The sequence below is a fragment of the Cydia pomonella genome, chromosome 19 (assembly GCF_033807575.1).
Source record: "Cydia pomonella isolate Wapato2018A chromosome 19, ilCydPomo1, whole genome shotgun sequence".
NCBI lineage: Eukaryota > Metazoa > Arthropoda > Insecta > Lepidoptera > Tortricidae > Cydia > Cydia pomonella.
In genome coordinates, this window is record NC_084721.1 from 6,051,970 (window position 1) to 6,067,425 (window position 15,456).

The following is a 15,456-nucleotide window of genomic DNA, read 5'->3' on the forward strand; positions in this document are numbered from 1 at the left end:
ACAGCCAACAGTAGGCGTTTAAGTTTAAAGGATGACTAAGGTGTCGGCTTACGTGAGCGAATAACTCGCGAACACGAAGCGGCGCGGCGCGGGTGAATTCAAACCTTTGATACCTATGGAAGTGTCCTACGTGGGCGATCTCGTTGTGCCGTTGGGCCGGCGCGCCGCGTCGCATCGCGAGTTATCACGTAAGACACTGCGTCACGCCAGAAGGCACGGGTCCAGGCCAAAGCAACGGACACTTCATTTTCTATGACGGGTGACCGGTGATCACGTGATTTATATGTATAGAAAACGAAGTGTCAGATGCCTCGGCCCGCACCCGGGCCGTTCTAACGTGAGTCATCGTTAAAAAATATTTTTGCCGTAGGTATACTTTTGTGTCAACTAGGTAAAATGCATTGGACTCGATTCTAACAAGTCCAAATTGTAGATTCCGCGTAATTCCACCACACAACGTTTTGGCGTATAGAGTAGACGAACTGAAAGATTAGAGTTTTTTTTTACTACTTTATATTGATTACTTGAGTTGATTCTTTTTTTTATTATTTAAGAATCCACATGATTCCGTCAGACTGCGCATAGCGAACAACAAATTCGGCAGGAGCATTTCTTGTCTCGTTTTTTTTTTGAAAATTTACTAAACATTTAAAAAAAGAATCGGCCTCGGGCGAGATTCTAACTGAACAACTATACAGTCCAGTTGATTCAAAGAAGCACAAATAATTTTATAATTTATGTCTAAGCAACGACTTACGATTGTATTGTATATTGTCAGAACCGTTCTGAGATAATATAATCGCATTATACATAGTTAAATCAGAATCAATGTCAAGCCATAGTCAAGGTTATAAACTAATAAACATTATTATTACGCTTGTAGTAGATCAAATTAATAAAGAAGAAAAATACAATTTGAAACATTTTCACATAACCCAGGTTTAAGTACTCAACCTATATAAAATATCCGCTCTTGTTAATAAATACGCCTAGCTTTTTGCGATCTATCTTTACTGGTCTCGTACTACCTACTGAAATATAGCGGGTCTATACGCACCTTGTTAGCCCCTAGGGTACTGTAGTTTCCGCAGCCAAAGCAGAGCTTATAAGAAACCAACCTACTGTATTATTTCTACTACGACCGAATCTCATACTAGAAAAATCCAATGTGCCCAAAAGGCGGGACATTGAAATGACTGAGCGTATTATGGCAGAAAATGTGTGATAACGACAAAATGTTATACTGTCTGGAGACACTGTAATGGTTCTTCAGGCCTATCAATCTAAGTATCGACTAGAGCAAGCAATAATCAACCTTTTTGTCAACTCTGTAAAGTCTTCAATGTGTCACAAATGAAATGGTGGCTCGGTAAATCGGGAGGACTTGACAAATGAGTAAAGACATTGCCGCCACAGAAGAATTCAATGATACACATACCATGAGCATTTTGGTATTGATATATCGATATGTGTATGTCGTGGCCAGAGGCCCTACCGCGAACATTGAAGTTCGCAAACTGCGGGCATCTATCTCTTTTAGTCCAATTAAAGCGCAATTAGAGTGACACAGAAAGATGCCCGCAATTTACGGACTTCGGTGTTCGCGGTAGGCCCCCAGATCATTTTATGGAATGATTTCTGCATCATGACATGATCTATTCTAAGATCTGACCACGACATAGTATATGTAGTTCACAGTAGTAGCCTGTTAAGGGCAAAAAGAAAGGGAAAATTTAACCCTTTGAACGCCAAGAATACCTAAAGGCGTCGTTACTACTCGTAGTCGTGCCTACAGCGCCAAGAACAACTATAGGTGTCATGACGTACTCTGTCGAAGTAACTTTCACACTTCCAAGTAAGGTTTATATTAGCTCCCTTGCGCCCGGGATCTCGGCGTTTGAGTGATATTTGTGTTTATGGCATAAAGCGTTTAAAAGATTAATGGGTCTTCGTTTTTGGCTCAGGCCTTCAAATTTTTAACAATGACCCAGACGGTGCTGTCGCATAGCTGGATAAAAATATTGCTTCTATTTCCGCGAAAAGCTAAACACATCACTATGGTGGTATGTAGTAAGTAAGTAAATATTCTTTATTGTGCACCATACATTTAAAAATAAACAGGAAATGAAAAAACACGTAAAAGTTAGGTAACAACAGGCGGTCTTATCGCTTTGGGTAGCAGGAAACTATGAACTTACAACATTGAACGGTACCTATATCTATACTAAAAACGCGTCCAAAATATAAGTTATACAAGTAACTCCCCTTTCTGGGAATTCGGTTAAAAAACAAAGCAGCTAATAAAACCTATTACCCGCGCATATAAGAAAAACAATGGGGACATGCAGAGAAGGGGCAATCTCTCCACGCTACCACATTTGCATAATACGCCAGAAAACAGCTTTTGAAAAACCTATAATGGCTTTATAAATACATTTCGCAAAGTATTTTTCTATTAAATAAACTTCCGTTTCACGCGGAGCGTTTGCATGAATAAATCAGATCAAATAACTATCAGGGGATGACTCCCCTGACGTCACAAGGGTTGCATTACCCGGTTTTTTGGATTATGATTTCTTAATAGTTATGTATAAATTTGTTATGAGCAAGCTGGAAGATGTTAACGGGGCCGAGGCATGGTTTAAAAAATAGTGTTGTCTATTAAAATCTCGATGTTTTAGTGATTTTTTGTGTATTCACTATTTGTAGTTTTTATTTATTTATTAGAAATCAGAAATCTGAAATTATTTATTTGCATCGATATATTGATTTACATAGAACAACATATTTTATTAATAACAGTATACATAATGAATATATACAGTGGTGTTACTATAACCAGCTTTAATTTAATCTAAAATAGGCACCAATACCAATACAGACCAATACCACGAGTACCAATGGATGCTGGCGGCATTTCCTCGTTGCTAGCTCTTCGGTCAACTGTTACGTCAACCAGACGCTTCGCGATTCGTAGGTTGTTTTAGAACGAGAGAATATTTCTATGTTTAATTCATAGAAGTTGGACAGTGTACGGTTATAGTAACGTCTGAAATCATCGAGACGATCGAAGTGCTGAAAATATGTATACACGACTATATGGCTATATTAGGGTAGTGTATACATATTTAAGGCACTTATCGCTATTTTCAGACGTGACTGTACAGTGAGCCTAGCCAAGATACCATTGGTGATAGGAAACGCCAATTAAAACTTAACTAATGTGTGGAAAGTCATGTGACTTATCGTAGCATCTTGTCATTTCGATAGATTTTTAGTTTTCGTTTGGCATTTGCCAATGTACGATTGTAATCTTGGCTAGACCCCTGGCCTTAGTTCGATAAGGGAGTTATGTAAGCGATATTTAAATACGAAGTCCATCGGCTGTTTAATTTACAAAAGAGATGTGTACTGTAAAATAGATACGGTCTATCTGAGGTGGGGAATGTAAACACTCGAGGTAGATTTCCGATAGTATATAATGATCTTTTTTTCTTCAAAACTAATGACAGAAATATCGACTAAATCAGATGCTTGCCTCTTTCAGAATCAAATCGCCTGCAGATCTTTATTCCTTCCGCAGGGCGATAGTTCTGAATTCAACTAATCGTTGCCAGTTATCTACCATACCTACCGTACCGTATTTACCGTATCTACCGTATTTTAGTTGGCATTGGCAGCAAACCCAACAGAGTGTCGTGCAGTGCCTCTTTAAAAAAAATGGTTTTCCCCAACTTTCTGCACTGTATATAAATAGTGCACATAGAGCTCTGTAACTAATTCAAACTAGTTCGCCTGTATGTACATAAATTTCCAGACTAAACTCAATATTTGCTCACGACATCCGGGCTCAGTATCCCTAGTTTATATTTATCCGATATCCTAACGTGACGTACGCGTTTGCATTAAGTCTCATTTTGTATGGGACTTTGAGTTTCCAAAACGTCCCGCTTGGCGCGCTGTTTCTAAATCCCATACAGAATGGGACTTAACGCAAACGCGTACGTCACGTCACGCTGTCGAATAAATTTACACTAGGGGTTCTGTTTGCTACGACAACAATCTACGAGCATAGCACTATCTACGTTGCTGCTAAAATGTTTAATACTTTGCCCGTACAAATAAAGTCACTCAGACTTGAAATTTTTGACTACACTTAAAAAATTGTCATTAGGAAGTAAATTCAATGACCTGTACCCCTAGTGTAAATAAATTCGATTTCGAAACGTGACGTACGCGTTTGCGTTTAGTCTCATTTTGTATTGGATTTAGAAAGAGCGCGCCAAGCGGGACGTTTTGGAAACTCAAAATCCTATACAAAATGAGACTTAACGCAAACGCGTTCGTCACGTTATGATGTCGATCAAATTTACACTAGGGGTACTGTACTGTATATATATGACACACGGTTAAACTAATTAAAAAAAAAAAAACCTACTAAGGGTAGGTTTCCTAAATATAAAATTCGTAATTGTCAGAATTGACTTCATAGCGGCGTTTCACATAATCGGTAAAACTTGTACAGGCAGGCGTCAGTGACATTTAAAAATATGCATTCCATAATCTTATCTTACCTTTAAACGAGCAATTATTGTATATTTATATATTTCGGTAATCTCGGAAACGGCTCTAACAATTTCGATGAAATGTGCTATATTCCATAACAACTGTATTAATTAGAGATGGACGGGTAATCTATCTCGCGAGCGAGATACTGTCACGCCTCTCCTCTGTTATTACTGAACGAGATTCGAGTATATATATATAAGTTATTGGCATAATTTTCGTTTTTGTTACAAGCTTGTATCATTCATATACTGTACTTTTCTTTCCACAGGGAACTATAGGTACTGGTTAAGACAATTCTACAACCTCAAACACGATTAGTTTGCGTTGTTTGATCACAGAATTCCCATGGCCACCTCCTGCCTCAATGCAAAATTTCAGCTCAATCGGAAATTGGGAAGTGGGTCTTTAGCTTCCAATATTTGACGCACACAAACTAACAGGGCAAGTTAAATAAAAGCTTGTAACAAAGCGACCGTAAACCTTCATAACTTTTGACAGAATTGAAAATTTAATGATGCCTTGAATTCGTGAGGTGATGAAAGGTTATTCAGGAATTAAAAAAATCCGTTAGCATAGCTTTTATAGGGAATACTTTAAATACGGAATACTTAGTGGGTTCACTCCAAACTCTTTTTGTTGTCTTATTTTTTGTCCCCAAAAAATGAGACAGAGTGTATTGAGAGTCAGACCAAGCTAAGTTGGCAACGATTTTGATAGCCCAGGCTAGCCCAGCCTATGCAAGTATTAAGTAAACGTCATAATTTCATAGTAGTTGGATAAGATAAGATAATATAAGATATTTTAGTATTCAAGTAGGCATATTACAATGCGCTTATGAACGTCAGATAAAGCTACACCGGCTCTAACTCTACACCTCTGACCCGAGAAGATTTAAATCCCCCCTCAATTTGATATTTAAAATAACAATTGCACTGTCTGGGATGTCAAAATCGCTGCCGGTTTATCTTGGTCTGATTCTAGCTTCGTTTATGGGATAATTTTTTCGCAAGTAAAACTATCCACAGCTATAAAGATATATTATGTTATAGCACTCGACTTTTTTTAAATTTATTCGATAGAAAACACCAATGAAAGCGTGACAGAGTGGTCAGAAACAAGATAAAGAAAATAAATTTGCCCCACGTACATGTTTACTTATCTTGGTAAATAAAAGTTGGGTCCGATGTTTTTGTGTGGTTCTATGTCTAATACATTAGATATTACAGGTAGATACGTAAGTACTTCATGTGGGTAGTCCTGTGAACATTAAAATAATACCTAAAGGCTTGTAATCCGGGAGTAAACGTCGGAACAAAGGACAGTGATCAAGTATTCACAGACCGCCCAGTAATCTGTGAGTGGAGGATCGCCGCCCCGCCCACCACCGCAAGCCGATTTGCTTTCATTCGGGGGTAATTATATATTTACCAGCCTTTTTGGCTTTACACCCTGCGGAATGGGTTTGTGGGTGCGTTTATTTTAAATTCAGAGATGTATGTTAATGCCCCTTATCTCATATGGTTGTTACACTTCGGTTTTCTCGTAGGTGATAGCTTCATTCGTTTGAGACTAAAAATAGATTTAAGATGAACAGGTATTATTTTTTTTTACTTATTAAACAAATTAAATCAGTCAAACCATCAACTATCTACACCATGGTCAACCTTTATAACTGGTACCTAAGCATGGCTGCTTTTCCCCTGAACTTAACGGCGGTATTATATTTTCTTAAAGTTCTTGGAGATAATAAAGCTACGAATTAAGTGTCACTAATATGTAAACATAGCTCAATGTAGCTCTGATGAAACACAAATTTATTCTTGCTACTTTATCTTTATTTACTAAAACTCGATCCAACGACCCATTTTTGTTCGAAATATGATTTCTAATAAAAATCATAAATCTAACTCCAGAGAATTAATCCACTTGATAGCTTCGTCGTTCAGTTTAATCACATCTTCCACCTCTAGTATATCGGGTAGATGGACGGATACTCTGTTCCTCGGCACCACAGTGACAGGCAGGAGAATCCAACCAGCCGCAACGATATTTGAAGGAAGCAACGACGAAGCATGATTATGTTAATGTCGTTTAAATCCTTTAGCAGAAATAATTATTTTATTTATTTATACTTTATTGCACAATATAACAAATAAAGTACAAATGGCGAACTTAATGCCTAAAGGCATTCTCTACCAATAATCAACATTTTCCTTCAGCCTTTTTTTCTAGAGCGAATAAATATGACACTCTTTGTTGTTAAACTTTTCTGCAACATATAATTAATCGGTTAAGCCAAAATTTCCAAAGAGGCCAACGTCAACTACTTACCTATTTCACTAGCCTACGCTAGTATTGAAACAATCGTAAAACACATTTAACAAAAGCTATTACTTAAATTTTAGTACGACGCAGCATATACTTAGTGTAATCCTCCATCATGCTCTGACATTTCATATTATATAATGTAAAATAAATGACAATACAAGCATAGCGTCAGCCACGGCAAACAACCGACAAAGGCAGTGCCACCATTTAGTGGCATAGACAATCCGCTTACCGTTCCGAGCATTAAGCAAACATGAATTATGTAGCGCACTCAGCCTCCGCATTCCCTTTACATACCCTAGGGAAAACCAATCTAACTTCGTCTTCGCATCCTCAAAATATGCCCCGATTCGAGAGTATTCTTATACTGGTTGGCGGTAGTATTCGATTTGCATGCGCTCGGTAGGCAAACATAAGAACACTCTAGCACACGCTCCTCCCTGCAACCTCATGTACCAAACGACCATGTTAAACAGCAACTCCAAAAACATACACTGCACTCTAACTTTAAGAAAAAAGAGCGTAATTCGACTGTTTTCTTGTTATGAAACATAAAATCTAAAGTTGTGTAAACAGAAGTTGCCAGTATTCAGACTGAAAATTATTATTTCATGGTCTGAAGCATAGCGGTGGACGGTATTTTTGGATCTGTATATTTCATTTCTAAATTATTTTTGATATTTTACTAAGTGCATGCCATATATCCGTTTCAGCATTGTTCTAAAATGAAATAGGTAGCAAACTAGAAACCTCTAACTACGTATTCTCTATTTTCCAAATGCAATGAAAAATCTACCTTTATTTGTTTTCATGTTACGCTAATGAAAATCGTTGTCCTATTTTTTAGTTTATCTATCTTAAATAGATTCCAAGATAACAAAAAAAAAACAATTGATAATGTATATTACCTGCGCGGGCTGCACGTATTTTTATTTTACATTCAATTTTCACGCCGGCGTTATTAGACTCAAAATAAAAGATAGCTCCATGACATCAGACGTATTTTCCCATAAATAATAATTTCTGGAAATTGGCCGATACCTCCAAAGAATGCTCGTCTTTATTAGATTCCATAAGCTCTATTCACCGCTCCCCCGCATTAGGGAAACGCGATCGAATCGATCTCTCATAGGTATTAGCGTAATGTGCCCACTTATAATAGGCATCGAGTATTAGCGATTATGATCAAAGCGATAGTCAAACTTTTTGCGAATCGTAATTACTATTAAGATCCGACAGTCCCAAAATAGTACATTACGATACAAGTGCGAAAAATAGGAAATTCGAAACGAGTGGCGATAAATTAAAACACGACCGAAGGGAGTGTTTTAAATCGACACGAGTTGCGAATTACATATTCGCACATGTATCGTACAACGTTTTACAGTACATATGACCCTTTAAATGTTCGACACAGTAACGTAATATGCTAATATTCGCACTAGTGCGGTAACGTAGCACCATATGTACTGTAAAATACTTTTTTAAGACGTTTTATTATTTATCGTCAATCATCATCGTCATCATTAAAAAACTGTTATATTTGTAGGTAGGTATATGTTACCGTGATAACCTATTTTTGGTAAAAAGGTTTTGCATTATTGAGCTTAAGCTTAAATTTCTTCAGCTTGTTGTAAATTTTTCTATGTGATGTTTGAACATTGCTGATACCACGAGGATGTCGTTGAGGTATTCTAGTACCTTATTCCCTCAGTCTCACTTTTATTCTATTAAAATTCCTCTGGAAAGTGGCTGTTGCACTAAGGTCTGTTTATTCCGTAGACTAAAATGACGTTTCATATGTAAGACATGACATTTAGTACCACATGAAATGTTATTTTAGTCTACGGAAAAAAAAACAGAATATACGTAGTCCAAATGGCGGTATCTTCTAGAGTTTATACATCCCAAAAGGGGGTAATGGAGTAGTTTTCTCTTATATAATCTGTCTTATTATATACTATTCTTATTACTGTATCATAGATAGGTATACAATATTTTATATATCTTACTATATTTTATGCACAGAATTGTTGCAAGTTTGAGAACATCATAATATCAAAAAAATGTTTGCGCGCTCACCTAAATGATTCCATTAAGAATTACGCAGGATTACAACTCAGTAATACCGCAAATTCTGTTATACTAGTTTGCCGAATATCAGTTACTATCGATACAACCATTAGCTATAGGAATATGTCCTTTATGATAGGACGACTATAACTTGTTTCATTATTCGTATTTTCCATGTAGAAATACTTCAAAATTCTATGTAAGCACCTGTTAGTTTAAAGCTTATTTTTGCATGGCTACTTTTGCGTGAGCCAAGTTTCTGAAGCATCCTAATAAAAATACAGAGTAACCTTTTATGGTTAATCTCTTGGAAACCTCAAAGGGTGTATTACTCTAAATATAAGAAGGTTGAAGTTGGAGAATGCAACAGACGAAGGGTAACGTGCCTCCGGTAAATCTGTATTTCATTTTATTTTATTTAGTGATCAGAATTTTTACTTATTTTAACACCGATTATTTTAACATAGAACCTGACGACCTGAATTTGACGAACTGTCTGGCCTAGTGGGTAGTGACCCTGCCTGTGAAGCCGATGAATACGGGCTCAAATCCTGATAAGGGCATTTATGTATGATGAACACGAATATTTGTTCCTGAGTCTTGGGTGCATTTTCTATGTATTTAAGTATTTATATATTATATGTATATCGTTGTCAAAGTACCCACAACACAAGTCTTATTGAGCTTATTGTGGGACTAAGTCAATTTGTGTAATATAGGTAAGGCCTATACTATTTATTTATAGAAATAATGTGACCGCGGCCGGCAAAACGTTCCACTTTGCGCTTTCCATAAGGACGCCTTGACAGGTTATGAGTATAAAGATACAAGCAAATCTCGTCCTTATGGCAAGTGGGACGTTTTGCCGGCCCCGGTCACATTCTGTTGTTAAATAGAAAGGTGCAGTACCTAGATCGACTTAAAAAAAAGTCTAAGTAGGTATAGTGTATAGCTTTCTTTATGATACAAGATGGTAAGCGATTACCGCCGCCCATGGACACCTGCAGCACCAGAGTGGTTGCTTTGCATAGTTAGATCATATCGGTACAACATGAGGTAATTAGGGAGATAATTGATAAACTTGTCTTTATTTGTAACATATTTAACTGCCAATAACAAATAAATAATATAGTCGATGTTGTGATAAAGATTAAACTATTTATGTAAACCAATTTTAGTACCTACTTATGTGAAATGATGTACATACATTATTATAATATGAAACTTTGAGATAGTTGAATCTTGTACTGTTTGGTTTTCTCAAGAAGAAGAAGATACAAAACAAAACCGATGATATTTCCAATAGCTCGTAATCAAATTATGTTATCTGTACACAACCATACCTAAAAAAATATCAAACACAACTTGTCAATCCTCCGTTAAATAATTAGTCCCCTATTCCGAAGTCGTGGCGCGAAGTTAAGCCCTAAATATTGTAGTTCCACCTAAGCCAGCCTTTGTGTTCGTAATCTTATAAGGAGGGGCTCATTCTGTCCTGACCACGACAGATTCGGTTTAGAGGGCTTTGTATGGGCATCTGTAATACCTCTATTGTCGGTAAAGTCGTGGAAATGTCGGATTTTTATTTATTTCCAGGTATTTTCAGCGCGCTGTGTGTGTTCTGGTTCAAAAGAAGCTAGTCTCGCTACTTGCTCGTAGTTAAGGATTTCATAGGCTTCGCTTTGTAAGAGAAGTTATTTATATTTTAAACAAATAAAACGTACACTTTATTTCCAATTTAGTTTCAATATTAGTCCTTTGCATTTGCACTCACAAACCCATACCTATGCTCAAACTAATATTAAAATAAACCTCTCTTATTTTAAGTTTTAAACAATATCTCTTTCTAAACTATCTCCTCTCGTCTCTTGCCCAGTGGACATTTTATGGGAAGTGAAAAAGAATGTTGCCAAAAGTTGAGAGTCACCAATCTCACGATCAACGTTAGACTTAAATTTAAATAATAAGTTACCTACCAATAATGTTCATAGAAACCATCTGTACGTATGCAAGCGCCTAAACAGAAGCCGAGGTTTTCTCTCCGAGCTAAAACTTCTCCAATATTAGTTTGTAAATATCATGAATATCCCAGGCTGGCAGGGACGACCGATTTCCATGGAATTTTTCCATTAGCTCAACAAATTGCTCCCGCCGACGCTCTCTCCAGCACTTCTTATTTTGTCATTATTTATTACCTTTATGTACCTTTAGGTATAGTGTCTTTGTTTAGTAATATTTATATTCTACGGTAGAATTGTGTTTGGTACAGGTCTTCATTGTAGTTTAAATAAATAAATTTATTGTTCTGTTGTATTTGCTGTTAATTTTGTAATAGTAGTCCGGTTTCGAATATCAAATGATGGTTAGTACAGTCAGCATCAAAAGTAGCGGATCAAATAAGGTTTCAAAAGTATCTACCATTCTGTAACAGCTTAACATAAAGTGATGGTTCTATATGTAGAACAATTAAGACTGTAAAAGATATACTATTGAGTGTGATTTTAGAGATTTATCTATATTTTAAAAAGCTATCCGGAATATCAGATACTTTTGGCGCGTTGTTTCATCCACTACTATTGATGCTGACTGTACCTATCACGGTACTTATAAGTACAGTTTCGAAGTAGAGGTAGCCATTCTTACGAACTGGAGTTTAAACGAGGTCTGTTCCGGTTTTTAAAGTCGGACGCCTTATATTTATTTATTTAAACTTTATTGTTGTAAGGAACTTGGCTCTACATGAGATCTGATAACTTTTTGACAGTGCGAGCCATGGTTTCGTCTTGGCAACATTTGACATGAAAATTTCAAATGTTAATAATGATAAAAGTTTTGGGGGGTAAATAATTTCTGATTTCTGCCCGCCTAGCCAACATGCCAATCGTTAACGCTCCGTAGCAAACGAAACGCAACTGTCACTGTCGCACTAACATGGAAGAGTAATAGAGAGAGATGACTAAGCTACGCTGCGTAGCGTTACCGATTGGCACGTTAGCTACTCGGGCTGATATTTTCTATTCTTTTTTAGCGACATAACGGACCTACCTACGTGTTTACTACCTAATAGAGGGCCTAGCAGAATGACAATCATTGATAGAAAATTCCAATGGAAACTTAAATAATGTATGCAAATAGTCACGTGACTTTTCGTAGCATTTGCCATCGCAATGCATTTTTTCCTTTCATTTGGCGTTCATCGATGTACGATTGCCATCCTGGCTATACCCCAGGCGAGTAGCTACCTATTTACAACTGATAACTTACGCGTGATCACTTGCATTCAACTTGATAACATACCGAGAACTAGTGAGGTTTTGCCAAAATAAAATTCCAAATATCAGCATATGTTTTCCTTATTTCACACATGGACGATTCTGACACTATTACGCACAAACGCGTCGCGTCCCTGGGCTATAACCGCGAAAATCGAAGTTCGTCAATTGCGGGCATTTTTCTCTGTCACTCCAATTACGTCTTAGTGAGAGTAAAGGGGAAAGATCCCCGCAATTTGCGAATTTCCGTTTTTGCGGTAGGCCCCCTGATGCGCCGTGTGCGTGTTAGCACCAACGGGCTCTTGAGCGCGGTTGCAGGGGCCCATGACAGCATTGACAGCCTGATATTTGGCCACATGCCCACTATGACAAGTGATAATTGTATTTTTAAAAGGAATTTATATTTATTTTATGTAATTTAATTAATAATTTAAATTTATATTAATTAATTTATATGTTTATATTTTTATTGTTTAACATATGTGAATTGTTTGTATTTTGTACTTGTTATTCGTGTTGTAATACGGATATCTTGTCCGAAATAAAAGCTTCTAATTTTTATTTTATTTTATTATTTAACTATAAAAGATGCCTGTAGCCTATAAAACAAGTACTTATTCAAATATAATGTGAAACATAAAAAACACTCAAGGTTTTAGTAAAACCTCAGACCAAACCTCATTTTGATATGCACTGCAATATTCCGCCCTTTTACCAAAAACTTATTCAACCTGCAAATACAATTGTTTGAAAGGGCAATCTCATTCACACGTGAACAGTTATAGTTACACAAAAACCTGCCCGTCTACGAGATTCACAGTGACTTGAGCCCTTGTCTTACCAAGGGAAGAAGTTCTTCAATAAACTGGGCAGTCCTTTGTACTCGTACGTGTGGTCAGTCGAAGCAGTAACGAGGTGGTTTCCTTGCTGGCTCACGCTTGAATGTCATCATTTTAATGGTTTTGTTTTGCGTGAATTTCTGGGGTGGGGCGTTCTGGAAATAGACTATGCAAATTGTTTTTATTATATGACGACAAATGTTACAAGGTTAGGAGACGAAGAATTGCTTCGACTGATCATATAAATTCTATAAAACTTTAACTTATTATTTTACGTACAAGTCTAAACTGGCAACACTGGTAAGCCGGTCATCATTGGTCGAGCAATGATGCCATTGTAACTTTATAAAATCTGGCATTCAATCAAGCCATCTTAACTTCATATAAACTTCGGGCATTTTACATATTCCATTCAGCAGGTTACAATGTTGATGTAATACTAGTATGATAACATGGTTAAGGTAACATATGTTATTATGTGTATATATGTAATTAATTTAATCTCCATGATTTTTATCGTTGTCCCAATCGTCTATGTTTATTTATCTATCAGTGTGAATGTCATCCTATCAGTACGGTTAACTGATAACATGTTTGCAGTGTCATACTCTAAGCTTGTATCATACGAACGAAGAAGTACCTTCTGATAGAGCAGGTCATAAGCTATCAATTTAACTCAATTTATGTTTAATAAAAATATAGGATATTTATAACTCACCCAATTATGTACATCTTCCAAATTACTTCCATAAAAATAGCTGAACACACATAAACAGCTTATGAACAGCGATTTTCTCTTCGACGCGGTATATTTTTGGTCTATGTTTCACAATATTTCCTGAACCAAAACCGCAGAAGAATCAAGTAGTAAAATGATATTAAGATTACCACATATGTAATTCATTTAACATAATTTTATGACTATAGTATGTAGTTTACTCAGCAGTTCGTTTCTCGCAAATTATACGCATCATTGTCTCATTCATACCCAATGTGTTATTATTGTGTATACGTAACGTAAACTTCATTAAATATGTCTTTCTTGTTTTATATTTATCAGGAAAGTAAAATATAAGTAATATGTTACCCTAAGGTAGCCTAAAGGTGCAGAGGGCCTTTACAAGCTCGCGCCACGCCTACCAATCTTCAGCGACCCTTCTGGCCTATCTTTCCTCTCTCTTCTGGTAGCTTACCTCACTCTCAACGGACCCTCGCCATGAGTGTACAGGCCACAGGCCGCCCGGAGCCAGGATTTCCTTCCGGCGGTTTCCAACCGAAAGCCATGTTTGCATTATTCATTGCCCTTCTCCGACCAGTATGTTGTATCCATCTCTATTTCTGGGTCGCGATTTCTACGTCAATGGGTTTTTGTCAGCATATACTCCATAGTTCTTCGTTCCGAATGTTTTCTGGTCAGAAAACGCGAAGTATCGACCTCAGGGACTTATTTGTTAGGCCCTTAAGTATAAATAAAATATATGGAACACAAATACAACCTGTAAAAACTACTGGCATGTCCAAAGGCCGAACAATTCATATCCTGAATAAAGAAACATTCATTCATTCAATATCATGTTGTATATCTTCAGTCCAAATTTGCGTCGCCCCACGCCTGAGCCAACGCGTGAAGCCAGTACGAACATTAAATTACACACACCACTGGTCAAGTATTTATCAATTAATCAAAATTTAATACAGGGTCACACTACCATCCCCGACAAAACTTTTGCCTCAGAGTAACCAGTAAAATTGAGAACTCCATACTTGTAGCAACTACATGTAACCGAAGATCTAATCTTTTCTGGGAAGCGAAGGCTCGGAGAGTAATTTCAACATGACGCTAGCACGTCCACCCCGTGTTTAATATGGGCATTCCGTACAAAGTAGGGCGTGAGTGGCTAACTACCAAGCACAGGCTGAAGGACGTAAATTCTTGTTTCAAGATTACACTGAAAGAAATGTTTGCATAACTGTAACAAAATTTTGGTTACTGTTTACACAAAAATTGGGACTTGCGAACTATGTGTTATATGTTACAAAACCGTGTTTGGCTATCAGTGTTCAGGTACTGGCTATACACTACAAAATAAGTTTGTAAATTTATGCAAAGTTTATTTTCTTATAACCGTAGTTTAGTTATTTAGTAAAGTTACAAAACCAGTTCGGCTATCTATTTTTTTCAGTGTACAGGCGTCGTTTTGACAACAGTCTTCGATTGTCACTACGGTGAGAAAATTAGGTATTTCGTAGAAATAGATGGATGATGGTTCATTATTGATCTAAATAGCAATATCTGCGAATATTATTTTCTTGTATGTTGTATGTGTTACCTATGGGTAAGATATGTGTATAGGAGGTATATATATACTCGTAAT